This window comes from Cardiocondyla obscurior, linkage group LG19 (assembly GCF_019399895.1).
Source record: "Cardiocondyla obscurior isolate alpha-2009 linkage group LG19, Cobs3.1, whole genome shotgun sequence".
Classification (NCBI taxonomy): Eukaryota; Metazoa; Arthropoda; class Insecta; order Hymenoptera; family Formicidae; genus Cardiocondyla; species Cardiocondyla obscurior.
The window spans coordinates 5,003,281-5,020,820 of NC_091882.1; the positions used below are offsets into that span (position 1 = coordinate 5,003,281).

Genomic DNA, 17,540 nt, shown 5'->3' on the forward strand with positions numbered 1-17,540 from the left:
GGGGTAGAACGCTGAAAATGGTCATAATGGCATTTGCTGACGTCACTGCACAATTCTACTTTGCAAGATTTTTGAAAATTTTTTTTTGTTTTTTAGCCATATTTCTGCTGCTGGTAAAAGTAAAATGCTCAAAATAAATTTGTATACATTTTTTTCAAGTTGCGCACAATACTGCGTTGGTAGATTTTAAAAATATTTATTTTGTTTTTTTGGAATATTTTGCATACTGGTGAAAACAAAAAACTTGAAATAGGTTCGTATTATTAAAGTTGGTTTTATATTTTAACGAATTTACAATATGCTTATTTTAATTTGTAATTTTTTATAAACCTAAAATTATCTAAAAGCTTAGAGCTTAAGAACTTTGTAAATTTTACAAGAAAATTTTTGAGAATTTTTTTAAGCTTTTACTAGAGAGTGTGACGTCCTGAAGTCCGAAGTGGTCTCGAGACCTGGTTCGACCATGTAATGATGAATAATAATAATTAAAGGGTTCTTCTGCGGTTAAGGAGGCTAAAACTCCAAGATAAAGGTCACTTAATGATTCACTGTTGAAGAGTTGATGATTTGTTCCCAGAGTAGATTTATTGTTGAACACAAATTTTTACAATATTTCAATATAATTAGTAAAGTTGGTATTATAGTTTAACGAATTTGTAATATGCGTATTTTTATTTATATCTTGACAGCGATAAAATTGTAGCGCGAGAAAGTTAAAAGTAAAAGGGGTTGAATAATAGTAGAAGTAACTGAAGTAGTGGGCGCGATAAAAGCTGGCTTATGGTTTTCTGAACTGCTTATATACTATTTTAGAACAATGGAAAGGAGTAGTTCTGACCTTGACAATCCTTATTTGGTTACAGAGTTTCAGATTGGTCCACGTAGGTTCAACCTTGGTTCCTTATATGGTAACGAATTTCGCTATTGGCTTGAAAGGCTGGCCTTGGTTCGAGAAAGTGTTTTGTCATGACTCAGAACTATGACTCACAAGTAAGCTCTGTTTTTCTATTATTTTATCTGATGGCCTTTAAACATACTTTACATAAATTGTCTAAGAAATGTCTTAGAGTATGTTTAAAGTATTAATAAATTCAGTCTTAGATCTCTCCATTTTTTCCTTGTGTTAACATAATATTATATATATATATATATTTTATAGTTTAAATTATTGAATGTAAAAGCTATTTTCTTTATGGGACTCAAGGATATATCCTTGAGTCTATTTCTGTATTGAAGGCAGTGAGAGTGCTGGTTAAAATCTACTTTCTACCGCACTAGGTTTTAATACTTGGTTTAGATAGAAACAATTCTTCTATTTTAATCATTAATTAACTAAAGGATATTTATATATTTTATTTTATATATAAAAGAGTTGTTTCTTTACATTATACATATTTTCCAAGTGTTTAACTAAAGCATTTCTTATTTTTTATATATAATATAGATTTTATATAATAATAATAATTATTATAATTGTTAGAAGTTGTTAAGTTTGTTAATTGTTCTCTACTGTTATTGTTTCTATTACAGGATAGCAGAGATAAGACCAGAGTTGCTATTTATCAACTAATAATAGGATGGTAAGAATTACATGCTTTAGTATATCTATATATATATAGAATAAAAGTTTTAAAAATTCATAAAAGCTAAATTAATAGGAATTAAGAAAAGTTATTTTGCAGGGATTAATGATTCATTATAGTCTTTAACTTCTATTATAAAATTTAAAGAAGGTCAATTGTTAACTTGAAATTGTTTATAACAATTTATTAATTTGTTTATTAATATAAGATTTTTAATTACTCAGTTGTGCGTTATAGCGATGAGTCTTTGTTCCGTTCGTAGTTGGTTATTAGGAGCATTAGTTTAGAAAATGTTGGTGTTACTATTTTGTGTCATTTGTGTCGGTCTCTGATTTTGAACAGTGGTCATAACTCGAGAACTAAAAGAGTTAGAAAGAAAATGTTTAATAGTTTTTTAAATGGGAGCTCAAATGTGACAAAATACACGTAACAGAATTTTGAATAATTGGATAGTGTTTTATTTGTTTATAACAATTTGGATAATTAACTAATTAAGAAAGTTTATTTATAGAACCATTTTTATTCCTTTATTCAATTACTTTATAAATAAATTAATAGTTTATTAATATTTTATAATTTAAAAGGTCTTTTATTAACTTTTGTATCTCTTGTTTTTCAGCAAAAAGGTATTCCAGTTCTTCAAATTATCGGAGTTTGTAAAATTCCTATATCTCGGAATCTATGAGGAGTAGAAGAAAGTATAATATATGGATTTGGGGTAATTTTGCAAATGCCGAAGGATGTACGGAACAGAATTTGAAAATAATGTACTTGTTTAATTTGTTTATAACAAATTTAATAATTAATTAATAAAGAATAACTTTTATAAAAGTTAATTTGAATATTTATTTACTCTTAATACAAATATAATTATAAGTTCTTGAAATGTTGCAAATAAAGGGAGTTCTCTCTGTACGTGTGTTGAAATGTATGTATGTATGGGTAAGAGTAAAAGTTTAAAAATTCGTAGCTGCTAAACTAATAAAAATTAAGAAAAGATATTTAGTATACGTTAATAATTCATAGGGAAGTATGATTTAGCGTTATAAAATTTGCGTGTTAATGGTTATTAAATTTAATTTATTTATAACAATATACTATTAATGCCCACAAAGGTATAAGTCTATATGGGTTTTTAGATGGAAAATCATAGGGCTCTTCACATCTAAGAGGATATGGCTTGATCTTTAATGGTTTAATAATTATTAAGGATTTTACGCGGCTGATGTATCAGGAGAACATGAGTGGGTAACTTTAAAAATTTATAAGTCCAAAACTAAGGCAGATTAAGAAATGGTTTATAAGGGTTTGTTATTAGTTATTTAAGGCTCTTTAGAACGTATATAACAAAAAGTAAAAATTATTAAATTTTTAATTTTATGTTGGTTGATCGAGAGTCTAAGTTCTATAAGAGAGCTCACGCGGCTAAGTCCATCGTATAGTCTGTGCGGCTAAGTCCATCGTTCATTTTCGCGGCTAAGTCCGTCTCGAAATTCATACTTAGTAATTTTTATAGATGAAAAGACAAGAGTACGCGCGGCTAAGTCCTATGCCTTTACCATTCTCGCGGCTAAGTCTTTGTACGTACATTTATATATATGGTTCGAGGACCGATTGACTCCGGGTATTATTTAAATTAATTAGGTATGCAAGGTGAGTAAAAATTATTATTAGGGTATGGTTTTAAAGGAAAAGGTTCAAGGTTTAATTTAAATTAATCAGCATATTTTTATGATTATTATTTTTAAAAATATTAAGGGTTAAACTTGTGGTCCCGGTAATTACCGTTAGACGCAGATATATATGTATGTACATTGGCACTTACTGGGACTTTTGCCTTATAACGGGTGACTTTTCCTTTAATTCTTTTTATAAATTAGGTTTTTGATTTTATATAGAAAATGTTATAATAAAAGTTATTATAGGTCTTATAGGCTTTTCAAAAAAAATTATAATTAATATTGTTTATGGTTTATTATCAAAAGTTATATATTATAAGTTATATATATATTATTATTTAATAATGGTGTGATTATTTTCATATATTCTGTTTCTATAGAGAGAGACGAATACAGCTATATAATTTTTTCTATCAGTTATATTGTTTTTTATATTTTATTTTATTTTTATACGATTTGATTTGTGGTTCCTTAGTTTCATAAGAGAAAAGTTGAACTGAGAGATTCAAATTCAGGAAATTTTTATATCTCGGAAACTATTACAGATACCGAAAAAATGGTATATACAAAAGTTTTTGTATTTTTAACAACAAGATTGATAGCCATCACAGTTTTTATATTTTATATATAATTTTAATTGTTTATAACAATTGATATTAAAAAATGTCTTATTATGAAACTGTTATTTTTACGTATGTTGTTACCGTAAGACAGAAGAACATGTTTCTATATATTTTTTATTTATATATCATTGTTATAAGTTTTATTTTCAATAGTTAATAATTGTTCATAAGATTTGTTAGTAGGAGTTGTCACAAAATGTCGGTTTCTTGGGTCTACATGTGTAATTGAGTGTAGTTAGAGTAAATTTAATGGGTCAGGTTATGATTGGTTGGCTCTGGACTTGACTTAAAACGGACTTATTGTAGATGTCGCTTGTGTCTCTTTAAAGATTTGTCGAGTGACTGTACTACAAGTGGTGAAATTTATGAATGCCGGTGTAGTTGGTGTAGTAGAATTATTTTTAATAATATGATTTTTGAAAAATTTTCGCCGGTGGTGAAGTTTTTACCCGTGTTAATAAAACGTCTCCTAGTCGTCGCAGGATGTGACATCTCCCTTCATGGGGAAGTTCGGCCTCCGAACTTTAAGTAAGGTTATGTTTTTGTATATATTTGTTAAAGTATTTTGTTTAATTATTTATATATGTTTCAGGATAGCAGTAGGATCAGTCGATCGCAGAGTTGAATAAAGGATTATATTATTATGGAGTTAGTATAGCTGATTTTCAATGGTATGTAATAATGATTTATTATAGCAAAGTTTTAATTGTATTTTACAAAGTCTAACTACTTTATATGTTTCAGGGTATTTAATAAAGCGTACAATGTTCCCCTTATACCAAATTACTAGGTATGTATGTTCTATATGTATGTATTTAAAGTATATAAATTTAATGTATTCTTAATTATGATATTTTCTATTCTAGGTTGAACATTTTGGAGGTGGCTCTTTGTGGAACAATTTCATTTTTCCATCACCAGTATTAGATAAGTATATAGTATTTAAATTCTATTAAGCTTGGATTAAGGTTAGGAGTTATTGTATTTATTAATGCTTTTTTTTTGTTTTATTGTAGGTTTATTAGTGGAATAGCTTGGTTGATTAATAAGGTATGTTATAAATGTATAGCAGTTATATAAATGTTATTTTTATTTACTTTATAATATATATATATTTCTATCTATTTTAGTATATCCCATCACCAAGATGAACGCATACGCTGCTACTACTACTACAACTATAACAACTTTTTAATGTTATATTAGTGATAATGTATATATAATACTATAAAATACATTTGTTTTTATAATATAAGCGTGTTTAATTAATATAATAAGCCTTGGCCAGTTAATTGACCATTTGTAATATTGTTATATAAAGATAGGTTTTTTTTTTTATATTATATGGTGTTATATATTTTCCTTTTTTTTTTAGGATTAATAGCATATACTTATAATTAAGGATTAATAGGTTTTATAATTCTCATACGTTTGTAATTGTATTTTAAGTTGGAACATTTTGTTGTGAAATGATTAAGTCGCAAATCAAATGATAAATCATTCGTTCGATTCCGTAATAATGTTGAATTACATAAGTACGACAAGTGTAACAATCGATCGCTCGTCGCGTTTGAATAATCAATCGGTAGCATCTACCACAGTGCATAGTAGTATGTTGTAAATTTCGTGAGATTGCATGAAATTGTCGGAAAGTTGTGTTTGGTCTGTCAGGAGCGCAAAATATATGCTCTGCAGTAGCGCACTGCGGGCACATCACCATATAATTTTCGACTTGTATATACCAAGCCGAATGACAGACTAAATTGTATGCCGGCATCGCGTTAAAATGTAAATAATCTCTATAATACGGGGGTACCTGCACGTGCGTCGGCTGTGGCAGTGGCGGGGATCCCTGAGGAACTCTTGTGGTGTGATCCCGGTCCCTCACATGCTCCATATAGGTTGGCCTGTCGTTTATGTAATCGTCCCGAGGGGAGTCCGGTGCCCGCGTTGTCTGCGTAGCAATCGATGGTTCCGGGGATGGTTCCCTCGGTCGCACCGGGGACGCTATCCCAACAGGGCGCATCGCGATGTATCCCTCGTTGTCATAGTTTGTCTGCGTGCTCACATTGTCTTCCTGTTCCGTATCCGGAAGCCTCCTTATCTCATCGAGTATTTCTCGAATGAGCTCTGGTGTCCGGGATCGTTGCACTACCGGTTCTTCGTACTGATAAGCACTTGGGGCGTCAGGCTGTCTGGCCGGTGAATGAAATACGTACGGGTCCGTTGGCCCGACGTCTGATTCTTGATGCGATGACATAATGGGTTGATTCCTGGGTCGGATACTTCTTCGGATCCTATCCGTTATTCTTCTCCAGTGTCGGCTCGCTTCTTGGCGATTCATATAAAAATTTCCTAAAAGTGACGGAACCAAAGGATTAGTCTTAATTTTAAATCTTATTTGCTTCAGTCACTTACTGCTTCCGGTAAAATAAAATATATATATTTTTTTTTATTTATAACTTTGATTCGACCGTCGTGGCTTCAGCACTCTTTTGGTTCGACTGTTCCTGGGGGATCTCAGGGTTTAGGTTTATATAGCTAGCTGCGGGGTGTGGTGTCGGTCTTTCAGTTCTTCCCCTGCGGCAAAATTCTAGGAAAAGACGGTTCAGGGTCTTGCCCACACATGGGGTCCGACAGGTCAAGGAGAAGATAAAGATTATGATTCCTAGTACTCCAATGCTGCAGGCGACGGTGCTGTAGGCAGTAGTTTTCCATTCTTGAATTTTTCTTTCTCTAAGTTGTTGAGCTTTTTGAATAATATCATTAAGCGTTGCTTCTATATTGCTATGATCTGACACCCATATTTCATCTGTAGTTTCCGTTAAATTAATATTAAATTTTTCACGCGTTGGTTCATACAATTGCAGAATGCTGAGGTTGCTAGATGGTGTGTAATGATGTAGAAATTTAGTTGCTTGAGTAGACGGGTGACTCATCGTGGCGGTTTTTGCTTTAATTTTGCAACCTGGTTGTATTGTTATTGTTCCACAGTTTTCAATAATTGCATGGTCTCTAAAACCGGCGCATTCAATTCGTATTTCTTCTTCTCCCTTGGCACTAAAAATCCAATTTCCTGGAGTATCAAGAACTTTCCAGTATGTCTCTTGTAATTCCTGCAATATTATGTTACATTGATTTAATATTAATTTTCTATTAAGCATCAAGTTGATGTTGCAGCTGGGCGTCTGTCTTATCTTTCTTAAAGGAGATGTAGCGGGGCATATTAAAGTAGAACTCGTGGTTGAACATTTTTCCAAGTCTTCTTTTTCTAACTCATAGTAGCTATCAGAGTCTTCGTTTATTGCAATATATTCTGTATTCGGTTTTATTGTAGCATATTTGTCTCCATCCAGATTTTGTTTTGCCGGTAATGGTACGGCTTTATATAATTTATATTTCCCTGGGCTTATTAATGGTATATGTAATGCGTAGATTAATCGGTTTTTAATATATGCAATTTGTAAATTTGATATTTTAATTAATCGATCCATTCCTTCTTCATTTATTGCTACGGGAAATTCTTCGTGTGGAACTCGTTCCCTGATTGCCTTAGAATTTTGTATTAATTGTTGTGGAGGTATTATTCGAGGATGTATTAATCCTTGTTTTCCAAAAAGTATTCCATCAATAAGAGTATTTATATTTAATTCATGTTCTAAAATTGCGTCATTAATATTTACAACTGCTTGATGAAAATATTCATTAATTTCAATTTTTGCATATTCATTTGTAAGATTTAATATTCTTTCACTTATGCGGCGGTTCATCGCAATCATTTGTTGTTTAATTTTCGAAGTCACGTTCTGTAATTCTCCGAACCTCGTCTTGATTGCTATCGTTTGGTTTATGAATAGGGCAGCAAGATCATCAGTTTTACTTTCTATATGTTTCAATGCTTCATTTATATGATTGGCATCTTCCAACGTCATTGTGCCAAATAATATTTTACTAATTTCTCCAATAAATTCTAACGGAGCTCTTCGCGATCTTGATTTCTTTAACAGTTCGCCTATGCGATTTTGATATTGTCTTACTTTATCTAGTTTTGCTTCGGCTAGCAGCAATGATTTCTGGGATTGGCATATTTTTGAAATGTTATTACATTGCCAAATAACCATTTTTAATTCTCTCTGGAGTCCTATAGCTGCATCAGCGATTCCGTTTAGATCAACGTATGTGATCATTTTCCAAGAAGTTTCGTAGGTACGCAAGTCGCCGATGGATTCGTAGAACACTCCAGGGTTATCCTTGAGAGTCGTTATCATGTATCTTTCCTGCGTCATCCCAGACCTGTAATGCGAGCTAGTTTAATTCTGTCCATATGTACTGTCTTGGTTTGATTTCGTTTAGTTAATATTTTAATATTATTGTTTGGTAGTATTTCTATAACTTCAAATGGTCCTTGATATTCATCATCAAATTTACCTCTCTTTTTTCCTCTTAATAAATATACAAAATTTCCTACTTGATAATTTTGTATTTTCTTTTCTTTTATTCTTTTATCATAGTAATGTTTGTATCGTGTTTTTGCGTTTCCTAGATTTTGTATTGCAAGCTGTCTCAAGTCACTTAGTTTGTCAATTAATTCAGCTATGTAATCATTATATGTTTCTAGTGTGTCATCTGTTTTAAATTCAGATGGTAGTCGTGCATTCCTGCCGTACACTAATTCATAAGGAGTAAATTTAGTTCCTTCATGCACACTTGTATTGTAAGAAAACATTGCATGTTCAAGCCAGTTATCCCAATCTTTTTCATTAGCAATATAATGTTTTAAATATTCTACTAAGACATGATGACTTCGTTCCAACGAGCCGTTTGATTGAGGGTGAAAGGCTGTTGTACAATATTGTTTAATCCTGAAATATTTTGCAAATTGTTTCATCATTGAGCTAGTGAAATTTGATCCTTGATCCGTCAAAATAGCTTTAGGGCTTCCAAATTGGCAGATAAATCTTCGAGTAAATGCCTTTGCAATTTCTTCTGAATTTGTTAAGATGAGTGGTACAGCAAGAGAATATTTTGTTAATTGATCTTGAATTGTTAGAATAAATTCATTTCCATTATCAGTTATGGGTAATGGTCCTACTATATCCATAGCTACTTTATCAAAAGCGTTCATTGGTGTGTCGGTAATTACCATAGGCTGCTTATTCTTTACCCGCACCAATTTCTTTTTCTGGCAGCTGTTACATGATTGAATAAAGTTCTCTACTTGTGTCTTCATATTATCCCAATAATATTTATGACGAATACGTGAGACTGTTTTTGCAATTCCCTTGTGTCCTCCAACGCTTGATTCATGTGATTCTCGTATAATTCGTAATCTATCTTTGATTTCTGGTACACATATTTGTCCTTTATATACCGTAATTTGAATTTCTGTATTTAAAAATGTTAATCTTATAATGTTACGAATTTTAAACCATGGGATATTTAAGCTGCTTTGGCTTTGAGATATTGCTGCGTAAAGAACATTTTGCGCTAGCATTATACTTCTCAATTCTTTAAATCCGTTATTTATATCTCTTTCTTTAATGTCGTTGTTTAATTCATCTTTCACTATGATGCCAAAAGTCTTTCGATTACTTTTTTGTTGTGTTAAGACGTGTCCGAGAACGCCTTTAAAATTATTTGGTTTATAACATATTTTTCTTTTAATTAATTCTTGTCCTATTTCGTCTATTGGGTTTCCTCTTGTGTCCATGAAATAAATTATGTTATTATTTTTCATCCAAATGTGGTCACGTGAATCCAAAAGATTAACAAACACTGGTACATTTTCTGTAATTCTTGGTTTTTTATTTTCTTTAATAGCTTTTCTAACAGGTTTCTTATTTGAATATTTTTTCTTAGACTGTTTCTTAATTTTGATTTTATCTGGGATAGGTTTTGTTGTTTTGCTAACGTTCTTGTTTTCAAGATTTATGGGTTTGGTTTTAGCTTGATAAAACGGTGGCGAAAATATTTTTTCCATTTCTGAACTGCTGCTGGTTTTGTCGGTTGGTGCTTTTATATTACGGTAATTAAATCGTTGCGGCTCCATATCATAGTCCATGTTCTCTTCTACACTTATTTCCATTGCTTCTAGTTCTTTTTATTAAGCGGAATATTTTCTTCTATTACATTAATGTTATCTATGTCATCTGGCATTTTTTGGATTTTATTTTTAAAATCAATTGATTTTGGTAATGTTCTTTTTAAAGTTGGTGGTTCATGTACATCTGCTTGTACTTGAATATTTGTTTGGACTTGAAAACTATCGCTGGAATCCATTTCCATAGGAATTTGTGTAATTTCATCGAGATTCAAATTTTTATTGTTGATCCGTTTTTTAGGGACACCCGTTGTATAGTCTTCCTTCCTTTTGAGCTTCTTGTGATCGACGCTAGGGGCGGTGTAAACTTCTACTTCAAGTGATGTGGCGCTGTGATCATCTTGACCACGCCCTAAAGGTGCATTCACGGGTGTGGCACTTTCTTTAGGACTGTCGCAACTTTTATTTTCTTCTCCCGAGCTTGAATTTTTAATAATTTTTTTATGTTTCTTACGTTTCCGTTTTCTGCGTAAAGCATAATCAGATGAGCTACTAACATGTTTTCTCTTTTCTCCCTTTAGACAGTTTTTTGAATCGTCAGTTTCATCGTCGGTGTCGTAATAATAAGATTCTGTATCGTCGTCGCTACTGTCCCAAGCTTTTAGAAATTTATCTTTTACAGATTGTTCTTTTCTACTGTCACTGTCATCATATGGAGTTAATTCATGTGGTCTAAGTTTTTGATGAGGAGCAGGATTTCCTGAATCGCTGGTTTCTCGTGCTCTTTTAAAGTAGGATGCGTTATTTTTGTTTCTTGTGTTCTTGCTCAATTGACTTTTCGCTAGAAGATGATAATGCTCGTTTGGCACGTAGCGGATAAACTTTTTGTTCTAATTCGACAGGATTTCGAGACAATGCGTCAGCGTTTTTGTTTTTCTTACCAGGTTTATATTTTATTTGATACTCATACTCGGCTAACTTGAGTCTCCATCGCATAAGTCGTGAAGTTGGATCAGATATGGAATTTAACCATTCCAAGGGTTTGTGATCCATTACTAAAGTAAATTTGCGACCGTAAATATATGGACGAAAATGTTTTACAGCGTATACAAGAGCTAATAATTCTCTTTCAGTAGGAGAGTATCTAGTTTCCGCGTCATTTAACACTCGCGATGCGTATGCTATCGGGAGGTCGTTTCCTATTTTTCCTTGACTTAATATTGCTCCAATTGCAAATCCTGAAGCATCTGTTGTTATGACAAAAGGTTCGTCAAAATTCGGATACTGTAGTATTGGCTCTGAACATAAAGCATTGCGTAGTACGTCAAATGCGTTTTGCTGTTGCTCTTTCCATTCAAAGGCTATAGTTTGCTTTGTCAAGTCTGACAAAGGTTTAGCGATCTTGGAAAAGTTTTCGATAAATCGTCGATAGTATCCGGCAAGTCCAAGAAACTGTTTAATATTTTTTCTTGTTTTTGGTATAGGAAAATTTTTTACAGCATCAATTTTTTTAGGATCTGGTCGTACTCCATTTTCTGTGATTATATGCCCAAGATAAGCGACTTCTCTTTTTAGAAATTCGCATTTGTCTGGCTGCAAAAATAAATTTGCTTCTTCCAGACGTTTCATGAGTCTTTCAAACTTGACTGCGTGTTCGTTAAGAGATCGCGCATAAATTACAATGTCATCGAGATAGACAAACAACTCGATTCCCTGTAATCCAGTCAAAACTTGGTCCATTAATCTCTGAAATGTAGCAGGAGCATTTTTCAATCCAAACGGCATTCGATTATATTCAAAATGTCCATAGGGTGTTGAAAATGCAGTTTTATGTTTGTCCTTTAGATCCATTTCAATTTGATGAAACCCAGATGCTAAATCAAACACAGAAAAATATTTAGCACTTCCAAGCTGATCTAGTATGTCAACGATATTTGGTAGTGGATATGCGTCTCCAATGGTCTTATCATTTAGTGCCCGAAAATCAATTACAAGGCGCCATTTTTTATTTCCTGAGAGTCATCCTTTTTGGGACTATCCACAACGGAGAGTTGTATGGCGAACTAGACGGTTCTATAACACCTTTTTCCAACATTGCGTCAACTTGTTTCTGTATTTCCTCTTTATGAATTTGAGGATACCGATATTGCTTGACGTTGATTGGTCGATCATCAGTAGTGAATATTCGGTGTTTGAGAACGCTTGTCGCGCCTAGCGGCTCTTCAGCCAATTGAAATCTTTCCGCATACGTTGTTACTAGACCAATGACGTTGGATTTTTCTTCATCGTTTAAATGATTCAAACGTAATTGTTGTAATATTTTGTTTATACGTGTTTCATGATTTTTATCATTAATACTATCTTGTGTTACGACTTCTTTCTTCTCATGTGCTTCTTCAAACGGATATAACTTTACTGTAGGGACCGCTAATTGTATATCCTCGTCCGATGAATTTATTGCATATAAATATGCAATTCCATGGTGATTAGATACTACGGCGTCACCTAAGTACACCTGTGGTCCTGCGTTCAGTTTAGGAATATATCCGTATTTTGTTTCTGGATTTGCTACTCGAATATAAATCTGTTTTCTTGTTCTAGCTGGAATTGTAACAATTTCATTGTCGTGAAAATAATATGGAGTTCCGTTTACAACTAGACAAGCCCTCGGGTAGTCTATTGTTGCCTTTTGATTTTTAAAGAATTCTGTGCCCAATATTCCATCTTGCTGGATTGGGAAATCGTTGGGAACCACATGAAACAGCACTTCATTACCGAGAATGCGTAATTTAACTACGCCTATGGTGCGAGTGCGTCCCTTTGTTATTCCACTCAGAATGTACACAATTTTTGTATCAATTGGTACCTCTTTAATTAATGAATTCTTCTTAATCAAATTAATATCGGAACCTGTGTCAATCATAAAGTTTCCACGGTTATCAATAATGTCTAGGCTAGGTAAAACGACAGATGGTGGTCTTCCAATTTCGTTGCCTGTGATTCTTACGCTTGCGATTCTGTTGGTGCTTCTTGCGGGCTCACAAGGCGCACTTGGGGCCGTTCGTTCAGCGCTGCGCCTGCTCGCTGACCCCGTTCTTGGTTTCCCGAAAATCCTTGTGGTCTGCGGGTGTTATTCATTTGAATCCCCTGAGTTCTGGGAGCTTCGTTCACTTGATTTCCACGAGCTCTTAGATTATTATTATACTCCCGTTTTCGACATTGTTCAAGGCAGTGACCAGGAGTTTTACAATAACGACAGAATAGTCCTACGTTTTGCGAGTTTGTAAAATTTGGGCGATTTCCGCGATTAATATTTTGAGCATTAAAATTATTAAAGTTTGAATTTCGTGGTAGTACTGTTGGTATTATTTGTCTCATATTTCGATTTGAAATTCTTGGCTGTAAAGCTCTACATTCGGCGCGAACATGACCAGTGTTTTTACAATATGAACAGATTTTAGGTTGCCATTGTACATGAGAAACTTGCGCGAGAGGATTTATAGTACTGCATGAATATGTATCATGTCCATATCCTAAGCAATTGTTACAGCGAATTGACTGCATAAGTCCTTCCGTTATTTTTATTCGTTGAGCGTGTTCATTATATTCTACTTCCGCTTTTATAGCACTTTCTATCGCATTATTTAACGAAGTCGGATCTCTAGGATAAATTCTCGTATAAATGTCAGTTTTTAATCCGGTTAAGAAATTTCGTACCGCATTATTTTCTGCAGAGCTTATAAATGGCATTACTTGGCTTGGATTTTCTGTTTGATAACAGGATTTTAATTGATGCAATATCATAGATACACGACTGCCATAATCAACTACAGACTCTTCCGGATGCTGTGTTACTTTTGAAAGTTCTCCATGCAATTGTGAGGATGAATAGACAGGTGCAAATCTGGTTCTTAATACTGTCAACAGCGTATCTATGTCATTATATTCTCCGCTTAATGCTACTCTTAGCGCGGGACCCACTAATTTATTTTTTATTATTTGAACAAGTCCATACTCGGCATGAGGAGCTACCATATTTCTGGCATGCATACAGCTAGTGACAAATTGATTGACAGGCATGTTTTTGCCGTCAAACGGGAGAATCGTTTCCCCCGCATCGCGTAGGCTTACGTATGACATTGCTCTACGATTCACGTTATCCTCGTTAACACTCATGCTTCCAATTTGATGAGTTAATGAGTCAATGTTAGCTTCTACAGACATTTCTGTGTTTTAATAAATTATAAAATAAGATGTGCACACTTACATGGAATGTACGGCCAGAAATAAGATGATTATGTAGAATTCCATTTAAATAATTTTGTAGTTCCTTAAGCGTATCCTTTATCTCCGCAATTTCCCTTCGAAAATTTCTCTTTTCAGATAACGATAAGATGTCCGTTAATCTGTTTATAAACGAGCTTTTCCACTTAAGGGAATATCTTTAAATCCAAAAATATTTCTCAATTCTTTATGGATTTTTAAAGTACTCCACGGGGATGGTATTTTGTAGTGTATCCCACCGTTGCCACCAAAAATTCTATCCTTACATGTGACGTCCTGAAGTCCGAAGTGGTCTCGAGACCTGGTTCGACCATGTAATGATGAATAATAATAATTAAAGGGTTCTTCTGCGGTTAAGGAGGCTAAAACTCCAAGATAAAGGTCACTTAATGATTCACTGTTGAAGAGTTGATGATTTGTTCCCAGAGTAGATTTATTGTTGAACACAAATTTTTACAATATTTCAATATAATTAGTAAAGTTGGTATTATAGTTTAACGAATTTGTAATATGCGTATTTTTATTTATATCTTGACAGCGATAAAATTGTAGCGCGAGAAAGTTAAAAGTAAAAGGGGTTGAATAATAGTAGAAGTAACTGAAGTAGTGGGCGCGATAAAAGCTGGCTTATGGTTTTCTGAACTGCTTATATACTATTTTAGAACAATGGAAAGGAGTAGTTCTGACCTTGACAATCCTTATTTGGTTACAGAGTTTCAGATTGGTCCACGTAGGTTCAACCTTGGTTCCTTATATGGTAACGAATTTCGCTATTGGCTTGAAAGGCTGGCCTTGGTTCGAGAAAGTGTTTTGTCATGACTCAGAACTATGACTCACAAGTAAGCTCTGTTTTTCTATTATTTTATCTGATGGCCTTTAAACATACTTTACATAAATTGTCTAAGAAATGTCTTAGAGTATGTTTAAAGTATTAATAAATTCAGTCTTAGATCTCTCCATTTTTTCCTTGTGTTAACATAATATTATATATATATATATTTTATAGTTTAAATTATTGAATGTAAAAGCTATTTTCTTTATGGGACTCAAGGATATATCCTTGAGTCTATTTCTGTATTGAAGGCAGTGAGAGTGCTGGTTAAAATCTACTTTCTACCGCACTAGGTTTTAATACTTGGTTTAGATAGAAACAATTCTTCTATTTTAATCATTAATTAACTAAAGGATATTTATATATTTTATTTTATATATAAAAGAGTTGTTTCTTTACATTATACATATTTTCCAAGTGTTTAACTAAAGCATTTCTTATTTTTTATATATAATATAGATTTTATATAATAATAATAATTATTATAATTGTTAGAAGTTGTTAAGTTTGTTAATTGTTCTCTACTGTTATTGTTTCTATTACAGGATAGCAGAGATAAGACCAGAGTTGCTATTTATCAACTAATAATAGGATGGTAAGAATTACATGCTTTAGTATATCTATATATATATAGAATAAAAGTTTTAAAAATTCATAAAAGCTAAATTAATAGGAATTAAGAAAAGTTATTTTGCAGGGATTAATGATTCATTATAGTCTTTAACTTCTATTATAAAATTTAAAGAAGGTCAATTGTTAACTTGAAATTGTTTATAACAATTTATTAATTTGTTTATTAATATAAGATTTTTAATTACTCAGTTGTGCGTTATAGCGATGAGTCTTTGTTCCGTTCGTAGTTGGTTATTAGGAGCATTAGTTTAGAAAATGTTGGTGTTACTATTTTGTGTCATTTGTGTCGGTCTCTGATTTTGAACAGTGGTCATAACTCGAGAACTAAAAGAGTTAGAAAGAAAATGTTTAATAGTTTTTTAAATGGGAGCTCAAATGTGACAAAATACACGTAACAGAATTTTGAATAATTGGATAGTGTTTTATTTGTTTATAACAATTTGGATAATTAACTAATTAAGAAAGTTTATTTATAGAACCATTTTTATTCCTTTATTCAATTACTTTATAAATAAATTAATAGTTTATTAATATTTTATAATTTAAAAGGTCTTTTATTAACTTTTGTATCTCTTGTTTTTCAGCAAAAAGGTATTCCAGTTCTTCAAATTATCGGAGTTTGTAAAATTCCTATATCTCGGAATCTATGAGGAGTAGAAGAAAGTATAATATATGGATTTGGGGTAATTTTGCAAATGCCGAAGGATGTACGGAACAGAATTTGAAAATAATGTACTTGTTTAATTTGTTTATAACAAATTTAATAATTAATTAATAAAGAATAACTTTTATAAAAGTTAATTTGAATATTTATTTACTCTTAATACAAATATAATTATAAGTTCTTGAAATGTTGCAAATAAAGGGAGTTCTCTCTGTACGTGTGTTGAAATGTATGTATGTATGGGTAAGAGTAAAAGTTTAAAAATTCGTAGCTGCTAAACTAATAAAAATTAAGAAAAGATATTTAGTATACGTTAATAATTCATAGGGAAGTATGATTTAGCGTTATAAAATTTGCGTGTTAATGGTTATTAAATTTAATTTATTTATAACAATATACTATTAATGCCCACAAAGGTATAAGTCTATATGGGTTTTTAGATGGAAAATCATAGGGCTCTTCACATCTAAGAGGATATGGCTTGATCTTTAATGGTTTAATAATTATTAAGGATTTTACGCGGCTGATGTATCAGGAGAACATGAGTGGGTAACTTTAAAAATTTATAAGTCCAAAACTAAGGCAGATTAAGAAATGGTTTATAAGGGTTTGTTATTAGTTATTTAAGGCTCTTTAGAACGTATATAACAAAAAGTAAAAATTATTAAATTTTTAATTTTATGTTGGTTGATCGAGAGTCTAAGTTCTATAAGAGAGCTCACGCGGCTAAGTCCATCGTTCATTTTCGCGGCTAAGTCCGTCTCGAAATTCATACTTAGTAATTTTTATAGATGAAAAGACAAGAGTACGCGCGGCTAAGTCCTATGCCTTTACCATTCTCGCGGCTAAGTCTTTGTACGTACATTTATATATATGGTTCGAGGACCGATTGACTCTGGGTATTATTTAAATTAATTAGGTATGCAAGGTGAGTAAAAATTATTATTAGGGTATGGTTTTAAAGGAAAAGGTTCAAGGTTTAATTTAAATTAATCAGCATATTTTTATGATTATTATTTTTAAAAATATTAAGGGTTAAACTTGTGGTCCCGGTAATTACCGTTAGACGCAGATATATATGTATGTACATTGGCACTTACTGGGACTTTTGCCTTATAACGGGTGACTTTTCCTTTAATTCTTTTTATAAATTAGGTTTTTGATTTTATATAGAAAATGTTATAATAAAAGTTATTATAGGT

At 32.2% G+C, this 17,540-nt stretch overlaps 1 long non-coding RNA gene across 2 annotated transcripts; it reads left to right on the plus strand.

Annotated features, from left to right (window-relative positions):
- The first annotated feature begins 3,705 nt into the window (after positions 1-3,705).
- LOC139109897 (uncharacterized) lies at positions 3,706-5,163 on the plus strand. 2 transcript variants are annotated; one of them, XR_011546907.1, is made up of 4 exons: positions 3,706-4,413; positions 4,478-4,556; positions 4,630-4,935; positions 5,016-5,163. It is a non-coding gene; the product is annotated as an uncharacterized lncRNA (long non-coding RNA). The 2 variants fall into 2 exon arrangements; XR_011546908.1 differs by lacking the exon at positions 5,016-5,163 and having other exon boundaries at positions 4,085-4,413; positions 4,630-4,675; positions 4,752-4,856.
- Positions 5,164-17,540: the final 12,377 nt, after the last annotated feature.